The following is a 16,819-nucleotide window of genomic DNA, read 5'->3' on the forward strand; positions in this document are numbered from 1 at the left end:
AATCACTAACCCTAAAGGAAATTATCATTTTCTTTCTTTCTTTTTTTTTTTTTGCTGTTATACTTCCAAGTCGGTACTAATTTCCTCTGAGACTTTAAAGCTTGGTATATTTTTATGATTTGCATCCTCAATTATAACAATCAGCTGTGACTGAATTTTACCATCACAAAGAAAGAAATTCACTCCCTCTTCTTCCCCTAAAGAAAACCATGAAATTTCTTTTTTTCATGTTTTTCCCCTAAGAGACCTGGAATAATTGCAACAATGGGAGATATCAATAAACAAATTAAGTAAACAAACATACCTACTACACTCTTCAGTGAACAAACCTGATTCATTTCTTTATAATAGCTGTATCCTGGAGTACAGTGAAATACTTAAATACAATTGCAAACAAGTAAATCCCATTTTTAACTGTATCTTTGACTGCTTCTGAAGGCACGTCTTGCAACATTTTAACAGATATTATGTAACTTTGCGTTGTCCTGAGGGCATTAAATCCTAAATATAAAAGTTACAAGAACACCTTTTCTCAAACAATGACCTACTAATTCTATACACTACCAATACCCAAGGGTATTCTCTACCACGAGTTGACTGTTACCTAACGAGGGTTTCTTAACTCTCGAGGGTTTCAGAAAAGTACTGACACTCGAACCTCTCTCTCCTACAGCATCTCGTCCTATCCTAACCCCCTTCTCATTTTCCTAAACGGTGCGCGAACCTCCTGAGGAGAGGCTAAGAAGATCTAGGTCTTTCTCAGACAGAGAGCAACTTGCTGCGAAGAATCTGGTATCTGTCTGAACGGGGATGGAAGCCAGACACCCGGGAAATCCGGACACCATCAGGCAGGTCTTCACAACGTGGGACCCTCCTCGCCTGCGGACGGGAGGAGCCACCGGGGCACGGGGCGCTGTAAGAAGCAATGGGCCAGGGTCAGAAGCTACGGGGAAGTACCTAAACTCCTTCAAGCTGTAAGACAGCGCAGAAACACTGACCCGGATAAAGAGGAGATTCCCGGCGCAGCGCTGCCCAGGGTCCTGCCAGTAACGCCCCCGGGAAGATAGGGAGAGCGGCTCCCAGGTCCGGCCCGTTCTCCAGAAGAGAGGAATTAAGACAGGGAACAGTCCTGTAACTGGCTCTCACTACTTTAACCACATTCATGCCCTGAACAGCCCTGGAGCAAGCGAGGGAACAGCACCCAGCAGGGTTTCATTATTTTACCTTGTGTTACGGTCCCAGCCGACCGCCATGTTTCACAGAAGCCCGGGTGGCCCGGGCTCCCATTTACCCGGAAATATCGCGAGAACAGAAGCCACTACCACCGTTGAAAACGTCAACACGGAGTTGGTGTAGAGCTCTCGCGATATCCCCTTTGCTGACGAAGTTCTCTGTGAATTAAGAGGCGTGGTCCAAATTAAAGGGGTGTGGCTAAACAGAAGAGAGATTTAAATGTATTTCAGTTATACCCATTTGACTGATACGGAAGTAACTTCTCCAGGGAGGGATTTGTATTCTACCAATTGGGAAACCTGGGGTTTCCCAACTAGCGCGACTGGTAAAGAATCTGCCTGCCAATGCAGGAGACGCCAAGAGACGTGGGTTTAATCCCCGAGTCGTGAAGAACTCCCGGAGTAGAAAGTGTCAACTCACTCCAGTATTCTTGGCTGGAAAATTCCACGGATAGAGCATCCTGGCAGGCTATATAATCCATAGAGTCGCAAAGAGTAGGACTCCACTGAACGAGGGAGCGGGGCATGCACGCTCGCATAGGCACGCATACAAAAAGTCGTAGACTACAAAACGAATCTCACGCAGGAATTAACATTTACAGCCCTAAATGTATCACTCCTCCAAAACTCTCGTCACGTTTTGTGCAGTCTTTCTTTACCTCTTTATTTTCTTCTGTCAAGAACGTTTAAACTTTCCTCTTAAGACCAGGTAACAATTATTTATTGAATGTTTGTCTTGTCTATGGGTTAGCCAAAAAGTTCGTTCTGATATATCCGTAATGTCTTATGGGAAAATGCAAACGAACTTTTTGGCCAACAATTAGCAAGCTCCATAAGAAAGTACATCTGATCTGCAAAGATTCTGATGTACCTATCTATAGGGCAGCAATGGAGATGCAGACATAGAGAACGGACTTTTGGACACAGTAGGGGAGAAAGAGGGTTGGATGATTTGAGAGAGTGGCGTTGAAACAGGTGTATTACCATATGTAAAGTGGGAATTTACTGTATGACACAGGGAACCCAAAGCTGGTACTCTGTGTCATCCTAGGAGGTGGGATGGGGAGGAAGGTGAGAGGGAGAGTTAAGAGGCAAGGGGACATATGTATACCATGGTTGATTCATGTTGATGTGTGACAGAAGCCATCACAATATTGTAATTATCCTCCAATTAAAAATTATATTTAAAAAAGGACATCTGTCTCTGTCAATCATATCACCAGTACATTTCTATGCACTCAAATATTTATTGAGAAAGAAAATTAATGCTTCATTCACCTTTTCCTAACACTTCCTATCATAAGAGGCAACAGAAGGGACTTTGAAAAGAAAGGGTTCAAGAGCAAGCCCATGCTTCATTCACCTTTTCCTAACACTTCCTATCATAAGAGGCAACAGAAGGGACTTTGAAAAGAAAGGGTTCAAGAGCAAGCCCATGTATTACCAGATTTTCCAAACATTGAGATTTCAATTTTAAGATTTATTGACCAAAAATTCTCACAAAAAGATAATAATGACTAATTCTTAAGGGGTATACAGCACTTTTTCCCCTTGTAAGCAATATTTATATGTTTTACTGTCTGTATCTCATTTAACCCTCACGATATTATTCACTTACTAGATATGGAAATAGAGATAAGTGGCAGTTAAGTAATTTACCCAAAGTCAGATAGCTAGGAGATGCAGAAAAATCTTGACCACAGAACTAAACTGCCTTTCAAAGGAGAAATCATTTTATTTAATTAAATAACATTTACTGAAATATAAAATTTTACTAAATTTAAAATATCCTAGAAAATAATGGCAAAGAATTTCCGCTGATAAATTTCACTTCCAGACTTTCATCTCAGAATTAGCCTCAAAACTTTAAACCCACCCCTAAATTGATTTAAAGCTTAAATTGATATTTAAGAAGAAACATAGTGGGGGTGGTTAAGATCACAGACACTAAGCCAGGATTTCTTGGGCTAAAATTCCAGTTCAATCACTTACTAGCCTGTGACCTTAGGCATATTATTTTATCTCTTTTGTCCTCTTTTGTTTATCTATAAAAGGGCACAATAATGTATCAAAGATTGTTACAAGGAATAAGTTCAGTTCAGTTCATTTCAGTTGCTCAGTCATGTCCGACTCTTTGCGACCCCATGAATCGCAGCACGCCAGGCCTCCCTGTCCATCACCAACTCCTGGAGTTCACTCAGATTCACGTCCATCGAGTCAGTGATTCCATCGAGTCAGTGATGCCATCCAGCCATCTCATCCTCAGTTGTCCCCTTCTTCTCCTTCCCCCAATCCCTCCCAGCATCAAAGTCTTTTCCAATGAGTCAACTCTTCGCATGAGGTGGCCAAAGTACTGGAGTTTCAGCTTTAGCATTATTCCTTCCAAAGAAATCCTAGGGTTAATCTCCTTCAGAATGGACTGGTTGTATGCCCTTGCAGTCCAAGGGACTCTCAAGAGTCTTCTCCAATACCACAGTTCAAAAGCGTCAGTTCTTTGGCACTCAGCCTTCTTCACAGTCCAACTCTCACATCCATACATGACTACTGGAAAAACCATAGCCTTGACTAGACAGACCTTAGTCAGCAAAGTAATGTCTCTGCTTTTCAATATGCTATCTAGGTTGGTCATAACTTTTCTTCCAAGGAGTAAGCGTCTTTAAATTTCATGGCTGCAATCACCATCTGCAGTGATTTTGGAGCCCAAAAAATAAAGTCTGACACCATTTCCACTGTTTCTCCATCTATTTCCCATAAAGTGATGGGACCAGATGCCATGATCTTCGTTTTCTGAATGTTGAGCTTTAAGCCAACTTTTTCACTCTCCTCTTTCACTTTCATCAAGAGGCTTTTTAGTTCCTCTTCACTTTCTGCCATAAGGGTTGTGTCATCTGCATATCTGAGGTTATTGATATTTATCCCAGCAATCTTGATTCCAGCTTGTGCTTCTTCCAGCACAGCATTTCTCATGATATACTCTGCATATAAGTTAAATAAGCAGGGTGACAATATACAGCCTTGACGTACTCCTTTTCCTATTTGGAACCAGTCTGTTGTTCCATGTCCAGTTCTAACTGTTGCTTCCTGACCTGCATACAGATCAAGAGACAGGTTAGGTGGTCTGGTATTCCCATCTCTTTCAGAATTTTCCACAGTTTATTGTGATCCACACAGTCAAAGGCTTTGGCATAGTCAAGAAAGCAGAAATAGATATTTTTCTGGAACTCTTTTGCTTTTTCCATGATCCAGCGGATGTTAGCAATTTGATCTCTGGTTCCTCTGCCTTTTCTAAAACCAGCTTGAACATCAGGAAGTTCACGGTTCATGTATTGCTGAAGCCTAGCTTGGAGAATTTTGAGCATTACTTTACTAGCATGTGAGATGAGTGCAATTGTGTGGTAGTTTGAGCATTCTTTGGCATTGCCTTTCTTTGGGATTGGAATGAAAACTGACGTTTTCCAGTCCTGTGGCTATTGCTGAGTTTTCCCAATTTGCTGGCATATTGAGTGCAGCACTTTCACAGCATCATCTTTCAGGATTTGAAACAGCTCTACTGCAATTCCATCACCTCCACTAGCTTTGTTCGTAGTGATGCTGTCTAAGGCCCACTTGACTTCACATTCCAAGATGTCTGGTTCTAGATGAGTGATCACACCATTGTGATTATCCAGGCCGTGAAGATCCTTTTTGTACAGTTCTTCTGTGTATTCTTGCCATCTCTTCTTAATATCTTCTGCTTCTATTAGGTCCAGACCATTTCTGTCCTTTATCGAGCCCATCTTTGCATGAAACGTTCCCTTGATATCTCTAATTTTCTTGAAGAGATCTCTAGTCTTTCCCATTCTGTTCTTTTCCTCTATTTCTTTGCATTGATCGCTGAAGAAGGCTTTCTTATCTCTTCTTGCTATTCTTTGGAACTCTGCATTCAGATGCTTATATCTTTCCTTTTCTCCTTTGCTTTTCACTTCTCTTCTTTTCACAGCTATTTGTAAGGCCTCCTCAGACAGCCATTTAGCTTTTTTGCCTTTCTTTTCCATGGGCATGGTCTTGATCCCTGTCTCCCGTACAATGTCATGAACCTCATTCCATAGTTCCTCAGGCACTCTATCTATCAGATCTAGGCCCTTAAGTCTATTTCTCACTTCCACTGTATAATCATAAGGGATTTGATTTAGGTCATACCTGAATGGTCTAGCAGTTTTCCCTGCTTTCTTCAATTAAGTCTGTTTTTGGTAATAAGGAGTTCATGATCTGAGCCACAGTCAGCTCCTGGTCTTGTGTTTGCTGATTGTATAGAGCTTCTCCATCTTTTGCTGCAGAGAATATAATCAATCTGATTTTGGTGTTGACCATCTGGTGATGTCCATGTGTAGAGTCTTCTCTTGTGTTGTTGGAAGAGAGTGTCTGCTATGACCAGTGCATTATCTTGGCAAAACTCTATTAGTCTTTGCTCTGCTTCATTCCGCATGCCAAGGCCCAATTTACCTATTACTCCAGGTGTTTCTTGACTTCCTACTTTTGCATTCCAGTCCCCTATAATGAAAAGGACATCGTTTTGGGTGTTAGTTCTAAAAGGTCTTGTAGGTCTTCATAGAACTGTTCAACTTCAGCTTCTTCAGTGTTACTGGTTGGGGCATAGACTTGGATTACCGTGATATTGAATGGTTTACCTTGGAAACGAACAAGATCATTCTGTCATTTTTCAGATTGCATCCAAGTACTGCATTTCAAACTCTTCTGTTGACCATGATGGCTACTCCATTTCTTCTGAAGGATTCCTGCCCACAGTAGTAGATAAAATGGTCATCTGAGTTAAATTCACCCATTCCAGTCCATTTTAGTTCGCTGATTCCTAGAATGTCAACGTTCACTCTTGCCATCTCCTGTTTGACCACTTCCAATTTGCCTTGATTCATGGACCTGACATTCCAGGTTCCTATGCAATATTGCTCTTTATGGCATCAGACCTTGCTTCTATCACCAGTCACATCCACAGCTGGGTATTGTTTTTGCTTTGGCTCCATCCCTTCATTCTTTCTGGAGTTATTTCTCCACTCACTTCCAGTAGCATATTGAGCACCTACTGACCTGGGGAGTACTTCTTTCAGTATCCTATCATTTTGCCTTATCATACTGTTCAATGAGTTAATATATATCTAAAGTGTTTCTTTTTAAAATTTATTTATTTTAATTGGAGGCTAATTACTTTACTATATTGTGGTGGTTTTTGCCATACATTGACGTGAGTCAGCCATGGGTATATATGTGTCCCTCATCCCGAAATGCCTCCCACCACCCTCCCCCTCCCATCCCTCTGGCTTGTCCCAGTGCACTGGCTCTGAATGCCCTGTTTAATGCATTGAACTTGGACTGGTCATCTATTTCACATATGATAATATGCATGATTCAGTGCTTTTCTCTCAAGTCATCCCACCCTCTCTTTCTCCCACAGAGTCCAAATGTCTGTTCTTTATATCTGTGTCTCTGTTGCTGTCTCGTGTAGAGGGTCATTGTTACCATCTTTCTAAATGCCATATATATGTGTTAATATACTGTATTGGTGTTTTTCTTTCTGACTTATTTCACTCTGTTTAATAGGTTCCAGTTTCATCCACCTCATTAGAACTGATTTAAATGTGTTCTTTTCAATAGCTGAGTAGTTTGAGACATTGTACAAGAGGTAGTGATCAAGACCATCCCCAAGAAAAAGCAATGCAAAAAGGCAAAATGATTGACTGATGAGGCCTTACAAATAGCTGTGAAAAGAAGAGAAGCTAAACGCAAAGGAGAAAAGGAAAGATATACCTATTTGAATGCAGAGTTCAAAGAATAGCAAGGAGAGATAAGAAAGCCTTCCTCAGTGATCAATGCAAAGACATAAAGGAAAACAATGAGAAAGAGAATGAGAAAGACTAGAGATCTCCTCAAGAAAATTAGAGATACCAAGGGAACATTTCACACAAAGACGACCACAATAAAGGATAGAAACCTAACAGGAACAGAAGATATTAAGAGGTGGCAAGCATACACAGAAAAACTATACAAAAATGATCTTCATGACCCAGATAACCATGATGGTGTGATCACTCACCTAGAGCCAGACATTCTGGAATGCAAAGTCAAGTGGGCTTTAGGAAGCATCACTATGAACAAAGCCAGTGTAGGTAATGGAATTCCAGCTGAGCTATTTCAAATCCTAAAAGATGATGCTGTGAAAGTGCTGCACTCAATATACCCACAAATCTGGAAAACTCAGCAGTGGTCACAGGACTGGAAAACGTCAGTTTTCATTCCAATCCCAAAGAAAGGCAATGCCAAAGAATGTTCACACTACTGCACAATTGCACTCATCTCATAGGCTAGCAAAGTAATGCTCAAAATTCTCCAAGACAGGCAGGCTTCAACAGTACATGAATGATGAACTTCCAGATGTACAAGCTGGATTTAGATAAGGCAGAGGAACCAGAGATCAAATTGCCAACATCCAATGGATCATCAAAAAAGCAAGAGAGTTCCAGAAAAACATCTACTTTTTCTTTATTGACTACACCAAAGCCTTTGGCTGTGTGGATCACAGCAAACTGTGGAAAATTCTGAAAGAGATGGGAATACCAGACCACCTGACCTGCCTCCTGAGAAATATGTATGCAGGTCAAGAAGTGACATTTAGAACTGGACATGGAACAACAGATTGGTTCCAAATAGGAAAAGGAGTACGTCAAGGCTGTATATTGTCACCCTGCTTATTTAACTTATATGCAGAGTACATCATGAGAAATGCAGGCTGGAAGAAGCACAAGCTGGAATCAAGATTGCCGGGAGAAATACCAATAACCTCAGATACGCAGATGACACGACCCTTATGGCAGAAAGTGAAGAAGGACTAAAAAGCCTCTTGATGAAAGTGAAAGAGGAGAGTGAAAAAGTTGACTTAAAACTCAACATTCAGAAAACGAAGATCATGGCATCTGGTCCCATCACTTCATGGCAAATAGATGGGGAAACAGTGGAAACAATAACAGACTTTATTTTTGTGGGCTCCAAAAGCACTGCAAATGGTGACTGCAGCCAAGAAATTAAAAGAAGCTTGCTCCTTGTAAGAAAAGCTATGACCACCCTAGACAGCATATTGAAAAGCAGAGACATTACTTTGTCAACAAAGGTCCGTCTAGTCAAGGCTATGGTTTTTCCAGTAGTCATGTATGGATGTGAGAGTTGGACTATAAAGAAAGCTGACTGCTGAAGAATTGATGCTTTTGAACTGTGTTTTTAGAGAAGACTCTTGAGAGTCCCCTGGACTGCAAGGAGTCAAACCAGTCAATCCTAAAGGACATAATCCCTGAATATTCATTGGAAGGACTGATGCTGAAGCTGAAACTCCAGTACTTTGGCCACCTGACGTGACGAACTGACTTATTTGAAAACACCCTGATGCTGGGAAAGATTGAAGGCAGGAGGAGAAGGGGACGGCAGAGGATGAGAAGGTTGGATGGCATCACTGACTTGATGGAGATGAGTTTGAGTAAGCTCCAGGAGTTGGTGACGGACAGGGAAGCCTGGTGTGCTGCAGTCCATGGGATTGCTAAAGTCAGACATGACTGAGCAACTGTACTGAACTGAATACTCCATTGTGTATATGTACCACAACTTTCTTATCCATTCATCTGCCGATGGACATCTTGGTTGCTTCCATGTCCCCGCTATTGTAAACAGTGCTGCAGTGAACATTGGGGTACACATGTCTCTTTCAATTCTGGTTTCCTCTGTTTCCTGTGCCCAGCAGTGGGATTGCTGGGTCATATGACACTTCTATTTCCAGGTTTTAAAGCAATCTCCATACTGTTCTCCATAGTGGCTCTACTAGTTGCATTCCCACCAACAGTGTAAGAGGGTTCTCGTTTCTCCACACCCTCTCCAGCATATATTGTTTGTAGATTTTTTGATAGCAGCCATTCTGACCAGCATGAGATGGTACCTCAATTTGGTTTTGACTTGCATTTCTCTGATAATGAGTTAGTGTTGAGCAGCTTTTCATGTGTTTGTTAGCCATCTGTATGTTTTCCTTGGAGAAATGTCTGTTTAGTTCTTTGGCCCATTTTTTGATTGGGTTGTTTATTTTTCTGGTATTGAGCTGCATGAGCTGCTTGTATATTTTTGAGATTAATTCTTGGTCAGTTTCTTCATTTGCTATTACTTTCTCCCATTCTGAAGGCTGTCTTTTTACCTTGCTTAAAGTATTTCTTTATCTTAGCTGCAAAAATAACATCAGCCCTTCCTTCTTTGTGGGTCTGATTGTTTGAGCTTTGTGTGGCTGGAAACTGGTTGTTGTTCATTTAGTTACACCTGATCCTTGGTCTCTAGAATAGTCTACTTTCAAGGTAACAACTACTCCATAAGAATCAGATGTCACAATAAAACAAAACTGACTAATTTGATCTTGCTTATTTAAAAAAAAGCTCATGATCTTCCCAGCTACTCAGTGAAGACTAAATTTCCTTCTGAAGATTGAAACCTTACTTAACTTGGAAGGGGTGAGTACTTAATGCTATGGTGGTGTTATATCTGGAAAACAATTTGCTTCCAAAAATAAAAATGTCCATTGGGTAATGATTAATCAAATCCATTTCACCTGCTTTCGAGATCATTTTTTAGACTTGCTTGTCCTCCAAGCAGTACATAGCCTAAACATTGTCTACCTGTTATTTTTAAGAAACTTGAGGTCATCTGTGTCTAGTTCAAGCCCAGTTGTTAAGTCTGGATGGGACTACCAACTGAGCATGTGAGAGTGTCTGTTTGGTGACCTTTTAAAGGCACAGTGGTCTATAGCTTAGTTATGCCTTCACAGAATGACCTCACCTTTATCCACCCTCTGCCACTCAGATATTTTTCCATTTTCTGATATCATTATATAATATTGGTGGTGAGATAAAATGGCCAAATAATTTCCATCCCATATACAAGATATGCCCCTGCTTTTTTATTCCATAAATGCCCAAAGCCCCTTGCCTTCAGGAAGCCAGATTTGAGATTTGTCTTCTAATTCCCTTGCTTGGGTGAAAAAAAACCTGCCTTTGCAGCAAGCTTCAGCATCTCAGCCTTTGGGCTTGCTGTACATTAGGTTAAAGGAACCTGGTTTGGTAATGTTGCCTGCAGAAGAGAACCAGGAGATAGGTATTAGATTGGGGATTAACAGCCACTGCTAACCAATCTGTATTTTGTACAAATGATCTAAAGGTGTTTTCATGCTGGTTTTTGTTTGTTTGTTTGTTGTTGTTGTTTGTTTTAGTTCTCTATAGTTTGCATAAAAGTTTTTAGCAAGTGAGTAACAAAATTAAGGTAATTTAATACTTTTTGCTATATGAGTGCCCTAGAAGCACCTCAGATTCAATATATCCCAAGTGGATTTTATAATTTACCCCCAAATCTATTTCTTCTCCACTGTACCTAGGAAAGTCAATGACACCACTAACCTCAGATTTAGTCACTAGCTACCAATCCCAATGATCAATTTCTTTCATTAAAGCTACTTTCAGTTTCATGCTACACACAAGACTATGATTTTTATGTATGTGTCAAACTATCATAATTACAGAGGAAAAAAACAGGATAACATGACAGGAAAAAAAATCAACTTTCAACAGCACAGCAGAATATATTTTTCCCACTTTCTGATATTATATAATATTGGTGTTGACCTAAAATGGTCAAATAATTTCCATCCCATACACAAGATTTGTCCCTAGAGGTGATTTTCATATCATGTAAACAGAAGCAGCCAAATATATAAAAAATATATGGTCAGAATTCAGATGCTTTGACTAAAAATTATGAATACATATTGTATATCTTACTATTACTATTCAACAGGACTAACATGCCGAATACTCTTATGTATTAAATTTGTGTTTGTAAGTAAAGGATAGTTGAGCCAACAATAGTGAGGTCCCTTTCCTCCCTGTCTGGATCTTAGAAGAAGCCAGTCAGACCTGTTCCCACCTGCCCTCCACTTTCTCATGAACCAGGTTTTGAATGAGTAAACTTGATCAGAAGTTGATTTTTTCCTCTAATGGAAGAAGTAGTTAGGTTGGGGGAAACTCACTGAAGAGTTGAGTCCTGGACACAGATTGAGGCTGCTACTTCGGTATCATATCCATCTAACCCATCTATAAGGGCGATGATCTATAACTTATTGATCTCTTTTGGCACTTTCATCATAATACAGATGGGGATTGCTGAGCCCGAGGTAGGAGAAGCTATTAACATCATGTCTATTCTAATCCAAGTCCAAGCTGAAGGAACACGTAGGGAACCCATTAGAGTATTCCATTTGGAGGCAAAAGATAGAAAAAATAAGGTTGGGAAATTAGCACTATCTTTTTTTTTGGTCTGTACACCAAGTCTAGGTTCGGTGGCTCAGACAGTAAAGCGTCTGCCTACAATGCGGGAGACCTGGGTTCAATCCCTGGGCTGGAAAGATCTCCTAGAGAAGGCAATGGCAACCCACTCCAGTATTCTTGCCTGGAAAATCCCATGGATGGAGGAACCTGGTAGGCTACAGTATGTGGGGTTGCCAAGGGTCAGACAGCAACTGAGCGACTTCACTCACTCACTCATACACCGAGCAAAAAGGCTTGATTCAGTTAAACTATGATTTGTCAAGGATGAATTTTTAAAAAATCATTAAAGTTTTAAAGGTGCTAGCAACAGCCATAAAGAACAGTGCAACTTCCCCTTTGCTCCCCTCCCCACCCCACCTTGCATCATCTGTTGGGAAAACGCAGCTATTTTGTCATCAGCAGAGTCACGAATCCCAGTGAGGAGGCCCACATGGCAAAGCACTTTCGTACTTTAAATATTTCTGATGAGTCTCAAGTCATTCAAATTCTTGACCAAAGTATGAGACCTCTTTTTATCTGGAATCTTGTATCATTGTCTTATCTCCAGTGCTCTTAAGCCTCACAAAGACATCTGTGATCTGGGTCCATCCTCACACTGCTGCTGGGCATCCAATGCCTTCTTTCCACCTGGCAACACATACTCTTAAGTCTAGGAAGTTTTCTTGACTTGTTGTCTTGATTAATTTCTCCCTTCCATTTTCTCTATTTTCTCATTCTGAAACTCCTATTTATTGTTATGATATGCCCTGGACTATTAAAAGTGAAAACTAAAGGAAATAGGAAATCAAAAGCAGTGGAATAAAGAATTACAGCTTTTTCTTTATACAACCACAGTATCATTTTTAATTGACACTATTTCTTCTGTAGTTATTCCTAGAAAAGGTGATAAAAGTGAAATTAAAAGCAATGTATAATAATTAGGGATGTGAGAGAGATTTCTGGTTGCATGTAAATACTTACCTCTCCTTTTTCAGTACCAGAATCCTGGACAATTAAACCCAAGTGAAGAATGAAATTCTCATGGCAGGTAGACATGTAAGTAAAGTCACTGAGTAGGGCTTTTATGAAAGCCATTTGTCCCCTTTTCTCCTTGCTCTTCCTCATTTCCCTTTCTGGAATGTGAGTGTGATGACCTGAGTCCAGCTATTTTATGGCTTGACGATTGAATTGATACTCTGAGGATGGTGGAGGAGGAAGACAGGAAAAGTCTCAGGCATTCTAACCCTTTAGACAGACTATCAGCTGTCTGACTTCATTTAGGTAAGAGAATAAAAATACTAATTCCTGAAGGTACTGTAGTAAAGTCTTTTTAACAAGCAGCTGTAAAGTAATTCCTGGTGGATTCAAGGAAATTTATACTATTTTTAAGCTCTCTGAAAATTGAACCACCCTTATTACATGTAAGTCTTATTATCTCTATCCATTTGATTTTCCTTCTCATGTTCAAGTGTGTGATTGAAGCCAGCCCAATTCCAATATCTCCATGCTCCTAATCTTATCTCCCCAGTCCAAACTCCACACTTTTGCCTGCATTATCTTCTGAAAACACCCGTCAGTCACGTGATATAGTAATTAAGGTCTGTAATCAGAAAAACCTATATATTCATCTTTCTCTGAAACCAGGTGTTTGATATAAAACAAGTCAGTCTTCCTAGCTTCAATGTCTTCATTGATAAAATGGGAAAGGGAATGCCTTTTTGATACAATTGTGCTGAGAATTAAAAATTAATATATATAAAATATACAGCATAAGGAAATTTACTAAGATAGCCTCATGGGATTGTCATTCTCAAATTAAATCCTTAAGGAATTTATGAAGAGAATTATTGAAAAAAATGGAGGACATAAGAAAGAACTGAATAATTATATATACTATATTGTTGAACAGCAAGGCTTAATTAAATCAATCTTTTCCCAAATAAAATATAACATAGTCTTTTTCTCCTACATGTAATGGTTTATTGCTGAATTTTGATTACATTCAAACATGATAATTTAATTAGATTTTACCCCTCCTGATTAAAGTGTCATTGAAGTAAAAATTCTGAAACTATTCCCAAAAGATAGCTTTGCTGCTGCTGCTAAGTCGCTTCAGTCATGTCCGACTCTGTGCGACCCCATAGATGGCAGCCCATGAGGCTCCCCCGTCCCTGATATTCTCCAGGCAAGAACACTGGAGTGGGTTGCCATTTCCTTCTCCAATGCATAAAAGCAAAAAGTGAAAGTGAAGTCATTCAGTCATGTCTGACTTTTAGCGACCCCATGGACTGCGACCCACCAGACTCCTCTGTCTATGGGATTTTCCAGACAAGAGTGCTGGAGCTTTAAAAGTGTACAATTTACTGATTTTATTAAATGTATGAAGTTGTGCAATCATCACCATAATCTAATTTTAGGACATTTCCATCACCCTGATTTTATTTCTTGCATTTACCCAAAATCTTGAGAAGTGAAAGTGCAAGTTGCTCAGTTGTGTCCGACTCTTTGCGACCCCATGGTCTTTACAGTCCATGGAATTCTCCAGGCCGGAATACTGGAGTGGGTAGCCTTTCCCTTCTCCAGGTGTTTTCCCAACCCAGGGATCCAATGCAGGTCTCCCGCATTGCTGGTGGATTCTTTACCAGCTGAGACACAAGGGAAACCCAAGAATACTGGAGTGGGTAGCCTATCCCTTCTCCAGGGGATCTTCCCAACCCAGGGATCTAACCAGGGTCTCCTACATTGCAGGCAGATTCTTTACCAACTGAGCTATTATGGAATCCCATCCATAATGTTAGGGAACCACTGTTCTGCTTTCCATCTATAAATTTGTCTACATTCCATATAAGTGTAACTGTAACATGTAGTCTGTTGCAACTGGCTTTTTTTCTGTTAGCATAATGATTCTGAGATTCATTTTTGTGACAAATTTTTAACTGTTCTCTTTTGTTCAAATATTTTTTAAAAGACCCAAGGTCAGATTGGTGAGGGAGGAATCCTCTTTAAAAGCTTTATTTTAAAAAAATGCACAAAACACTAACTAATATAAATTGAAAGTTTACTAGGTGACTGACACTCTTTTAAATAGATAAATTTATAAATTCCTTTAACTACAAGATATCTCTATGAATAGTTTTTTATTACCTTCATTCTGTAGGTGAGAAAGTAAAAGTATAATGAGGTTAATTTGCCTAAAGTCATAATGCTAGTTAATGATGAAGATGGGATTTGAACCCAAGAAGTCTGGTTTCAGAACCAACACTTGTCCCTATGCCCAGGGGTTCAGTTCAGTTCAGTCACTCAGTCGTGTCTGACTCTGCGACCCCATGAATTGCAGCACGCCAGGCCTCCCTGTCCATCACCAACTCCCGGAGTTCACTCAGACTTACGTCCCTCGAGTCGGTGATGCCACCCAGCCATCTCATCCTCAGTCGTCCCCTTCAGAGTCTTTTCCAATGAGTCAACTCTTCTCATGAGGTGTCCAGAGTACTGGAGTTTCAGCTTTAGCATCATTCCTTCCAAAGAACACCCAGGGCTGATCTCCTTTAGAATGGACTGGTTGGATCTCCTTGCAGTCCAAGGGACTCTCAAGAGTCTTCTCCAACACCACAGTTCAAAAGCATCAATTCTTCAGCACTCAGCTTTCTTCACAGTCCAACTCTCACATCCATACATGACCACTGGAAAAACCATAGCCTTGACTAGACGGACCTTTGTTGGCAAAATAATGTCTCTGCTTTTGAATATGCTATCTAGGTTGGTCATAACTTTTCTTCCAAGGAGTAAGCGTCTTTTAATTTCATGGCTGCAATCACCATCTGCAGTGATTTTGGAGCCCCTAAAAATAAAGTCTGACACTGTTTCCACTGTTTCCCCATCTATTTCCCATGAAGTGATGAGACCGGATGCCATGATCTTCGTTTTCTGAATGTTGAGCTTTAAGCCAACGTTTTCACTCTCCTCTTTCACTTTTATCAAGAGGCTTTTTAGTTCCTCTTCACTTTCTGCCATAAGGGTGGTGTCATCTGCATAACTGAGGTGATTGATATTTCTCCCGGCAATCTTGATTCCAGCTTGTGTTTCTTCCAGTCCAGCATTTCTCATGACGAACTCTGCATAGAAGTTAAATAAGCAGGGTGACAATATACAGCCTTGACGTACTCCTTTTCCTGTTTGGAACCAGTCTGTTGTTCCATGTCCAGTTCTAACTGTTGCTTCCTGACCTGCATATAGGTTTCTCAAGAGACAGGTCAGGTGGTCTGGTATTCCATATGATATTCAAATATTTTCATGAGATTAGCTTTAATGGTTAAATGATATAAATGGAAAAGTCAGGTAATATCTAACACAGAAGATAATACAAATTTAAACCCTTTTCCACTGGAAGAGAATGGATGGCAGAAAGTGTAACTGCCAGTGTTTCTCAAACAAAGTTAACAAATAGTGATATCAGGGAACACAAGACACAGTGACAATCTGTGCTTTCCAGGTAAAGGGCATTGCCAGAAATGCAAGACTTTAGTGCTCTGCATGTGTGGAACTCTAATTACCCGGAGAGAAGAACAGGTTCTCTGTTGAACAGCAAATGTTATTTGAAAGACTTTTAAGTATATGTATATTCTGTAGTATTTAATATACATAGAAATATATGTAAGTCATGGAGCAAGATCATAAACATCTGTAAAACCACCACCCAACTTAACTAGAAAATTATTAAAACCACTTATGTGTGATTCCTCTGTCTTATCCCACCAACCTCCCACTGCTCTGAATGGTGGATTCTTATCCCTAGCATTTTTTTTCAACCATATATGAACCTAAACAGTTTAATTTTGCCTGTTACTGACCCTTCTATGGCACCTACTCTTCTGAAATTTGCTTTTTAAACTCATCATTGCTTTTAATATTCATCCAAAGAGCCTGTGGACTGTCCTATGTTTTTTACTGCTATGTGAGGATATTACCTTTTGATTATCCATGCTTCTGTATTGGGTATGTGGAGTGCCAGCTTTTGCTGATGTTCATGTTTCCATAAAGTTCCCTGTTCATGCTCAGTTGTCATAACTGCATCACTTTCCCAGGACACTGTTAAACCTAACTGCATGTTAGAGTCAATGTAAGAAATTTAAAAAAAAAATTACACCACCCCCACCCATGCCCTAGATGTTTTCATTTAATTGCAGCCATGCAACCATCTAGGTCATTTCCTTGGAG

The 16,819-nt window shown here is 40.1% G+C and overlaps 1 protein-coding gene across 2 annotated transcripts in view; it reads right to left on the reverse strand.

The window, feature by feature from the left end:
- Positions 1-1,352, reverse strand: part of LOC120858524 (endoplasmic reticulum-Golgi intermediate compartment protein 2) — a 43,603-nt gene extending 42,251 nt beyond the window's left edge. Inside the window, exons 1-2 of one of the 2 annotated variants that reach the window (XM_040234628.1) lie at positions 1,225-1,349; positions 725-913 (exon numbers count right to left, since the gene is read on the reverse strand). The gene's annotated coding sequence lies outside the window, so the exon portion shown is untranslated. Of the gene's footprint in view, positions 1-724; positions 914-1,224 lie in introns of both variants that reach the window. The other variant, XM_040234627.1, reaches the window with a different exon arrangement.
- Positions 1,353-16,819: the final 15,467 nt, after the last annotated feature.

This window comes from Oryx dammah, unplaced genomic scaffold (assembly GCF_014754425.2).
Source record: "Oryx dammah isolate SB20612 unplaced genomic scaffold, SCBI_Odam_1.1 HiC_scaffold_29, whole genome shotgun sequence".
Lineage (NCBI taxonomy): Eukaryota > Metazoa > Chordata > Mammalia > Artiodactyla > Bovidae > Oryx > Oryx dammah.